This window comes from Pteropus alecto, unplaced genomic scaffold (genome assembly GCF_000325575.1).
Source record: "Pteropus alecto unplaced genomic scaffold, ASM32557v1 scaffold22, whole genome shotgun sequence".
Lineage (NCBI taxonomy): Eukaryota > Metazoa > Chordata > Mammalia > Chiroptera > Pteropodidae > Pteropus > Pteropus alecto.
The window spans coordinates 8,196,042-8,199,422 of record NW_006434839.1 but is presented as its reverse complement, the minus strand read 5'-3'; positions in this window follow the sequence as shown (position 1 = coordinate 8,199,422).

Below are 3,381 nucleotides of genomic sequence, written 5' to 3'. Positions count from 1 at the left end.
GGTGGTGTGGTGTGTGTGTGGTGTGGTGTGGGGTGTGTGTGTGTAGTGTGGTGTATGTGTGTAGTGTGGTGTGGTAGGTGTGTGTGTGGTGGGGTGTGGTAGGGGAGTGTGTGTGTAGTGTGGTGTGGTGGGGGTGTGTGTGTAGTGTGGTGTGGTAGGGGTGTGTGTATAGTGTGGTGTGGTAGGGGTGTGTGTGTGGGTGGGTGGGTGCAGTGCAGTGGGGGGCTGGTTTTGGTGATTGCGGATGTTGAGTGTGCATGTGTGTGATATGTGGGTGTGCATGTGTGTGATACGTGTGTGTGCTGTGTGGGGTTAGTGTGTGGGTGCAGTAGGTGTAAATGCCTGTGTGTGTGGCATGGGCGGGTACAGTGTGTGGCCGTGTAGCCGTGGATGTGTGTGTGTGCCGTGTGGGTGCAGTGCTGTGCACGTGGCGGGTGTGCGTGTGCATGCGTGTGTGCGGGGTGGGTAGGAGTGGAGCAGAATGACCAGGAGGACAGGCTCCTGGCCTGGCTCCCGCCCCATTGTCTTGAAAACAGAGCGGAGCTGTCACTGCTCTACGTGCCTGTGGCTCCCATTTATTTCCTTCAGAAGTGGTCAGATGCCTGAGGCCATCACAGGAGGCCTCCAGGATTCCTTCCAAGCTCTGTGGCCGCCTTGCCCCCCTTGGCCTCCCAGGCACCTCCTGTCTCCTCTGACAGGCCCCATGTCTTACCGTCTCTGGGCGCCGCTTCTGCGCTTCCTCTCTGGAGGAGGCCCTGCCCATCCTTCCCCCCTCAGAAAGCATCTCTGTCCTTGAAGGCCCGGTTCCCAGACGCTCAGCCAGGACAGCTCTGCTGGCACTTCCCTCGCCCGTGTCCTCTGCCCCTTTGGCCTCCACCAGCTACACCCCTCACAGGCTAGTCGCAAGTGGACGCAGGTGCCACCACTGCCCGGCAATGCCCCAAGGGTGGGGCTGGGGACCCCCAGCCTGGGTGCACACCCCTTATCCTAGCGGTCCTCTCCGGGGTCCCTGAGCCCCACCTTGCTCTGTGCTGCTGCAAGAACATGGTTGTCTCGACAAGACCTCACACCCTCGTGGTTACACTGGGTTCTGGGCCTCGGTTTCCTGCGGGCCCTGCCATCTGACCTGCACCCCGACTTAAAAACCGGGCCTCTTCCCATGTCCTGCCTCTGACTCCTAAGTCCAGTCACTGGCCTCGTGTGCTCTGCTCCTTCTTCCTTGTCATGATGTCGCTTCTCACTGTCCCTCCCCAGTTTGGATTTGTATTTCCTCCAATACTGATGAATACTTTTTTTAGACTCAGGGTCAGAAGTTGAATCAACCCCACCCTCCTACTCATTCCCCGCTCCCGTGCCACAGATAATGCTTCAGGGCACATCCCGTGTGAGGCTCCTCATGGACTCTGCTGAGGGCTTTTTCGGGGCAGGATACCCAGCAGCTCGAGGCGGGGTTCCTCAAGCACCGTCACATTGCTCCCCAGAACAGCAGCCCTACTCCATCCCCAGCCTGCTTGTCTCTGTCACCAACCACTGAGCACTGCAGTGCCCCTTCCTCTGGGGTTATTTTTCTGGAGGGTCTATTCACATCTTTTTCCTGTCTTCTGTTGGGATTGCAGCTCCTGTCCATCTCCCGCTGGCCAAGGGTTACCCCACCACATGTGAGAGTGTCCAGAGTACCCGTCCAGGTCACAGAGGAGCCCTGGGGCAGAACGGTCACAGGTGCATGTGGCAGGTGCTGTCAGATGACATCCGGGAAAGCTGAGTGCTGCAGCCAAGGCTGCGGGGTGGGTTGAGAGCAGGTGACAAGGTGCTACCAGAGTTATTACTACTTGGCATGGCCCTCCTATCCCCAAGAAGTCTCACTTCTCCAGGAAGATTGCTGGCTTCTGGTAGGTGGACACGGAGGTCAGCCACAGAGTATGTGCTGATATAACAACCCACCCTGGTGTTGTTGCCTTTAATCGTAGTGCAGTGGGGGGCCGTTTTTGGTGATTGCTACTCTAACTGCTTTAGGGAGGGGGGCATCGAGGTGACAAAGTTTAAGAACTCAATGCAACAGAGCTAATGTCAGAATCCAGGCTGGAGCTACGCGGGGTGGGTGGGGGGGCACACAGCTCTCTCGCGCTGGCTGGAGGAGGTGGCAGTCGCAGCTTCTCCTTCCTGGACCGGGAAGACCAGTGGGAACGGGGAGGGAGACGCTCTCTATGCAGAGGAAAGAGCTAGAAGCCAAAGGCCCACAGGCAGGAGAGCCGAGCCTTGTAGAAGGAAGAGCATTTCAGCCAAGAGTAGAAAATTTGTGGGAGATGCTCCTGAAAGAGTTGCCAACTTGGGGTAAGTAGCGGGCAGAGGTCGCAGCAGGGCTGACTTCTCCTTCTACAATCAGTTGACAATGTGTCTTTTAAAAGCGTCTGTCACACTGCAGTCTCCTCGATGGCAGGAATCCCCACTTCTTTGTGTGAGAGAGAAGTAGAGACACCACCCTGTTCCCTACCCTGTGTGTACACAGGGGTGACCGCTCCTGGCTGGCCTTCTTGGCAGGTCCCCCTGGTTACGCTTTCTCTCTCATTGTAACGCCCTGCCCCGCCACCAGACCTACTCCCCACCGCATAGCCGAGGGCGCTGCTCTCCCTACTGGTTATCACTTCCTTTATTGGTTTTCAGCAAAGAGCCTAACAGTCCATGGGGACTCTTCCGTGATGTCATGTAGAAGCAGAAGGGTTGCTGTCTCTGCGGATTCCCACCAGCTGTCACCCTCCCGAGGCTCACACAATTCAATGAAGGGAAGAATGGGAGAAGGGACAACAAACTCTGGTCTCTAGTGGCCTGGTCAGCCCTTGGCCTGGTCAGCCCTTGGCTCTTGGTGACAGAAGGTAGGGTCTGTCCTTGGTCTCCCTCCTGCATGTCCTCTCCTTGACTTCGGCAATTCTCCTCTGCAGCAAGTGGCCCGGCCTCCCTTCTCCTGGCCCTGGTCCCAGGCTCCTGGCTCCTCATCAGTCCCACATCCAAGACGTAGTAGCCACTGCGAACCGTTAGCCGTATGCGTTTGTGATAGATATTCACACATGGGATTGCACAATGCATATCACTGTGCGAATTGCTCCCTCTGCAATAGTATCACGGCCACTTTTCCATGGACCGGATATGGACCCAACACACTCTTTGCACTGGCTGCTTATTGTTTCAGTGCATGCACATACCATAGTATTTTATTTATTTATTTTTTAGGCAAGGCAGCCCTCGGTTGACCTCATCGATTGCAAGGACCTTGTCAGCTTACCATCCCTTATTTTTTACTTTTTTACGCCTACAGCACCTAGTCTTCCCAGGTGGTATCCCATCCAAGTACTAATCAGGCCCGACCCTGCTTAGCTTCCGAGATCA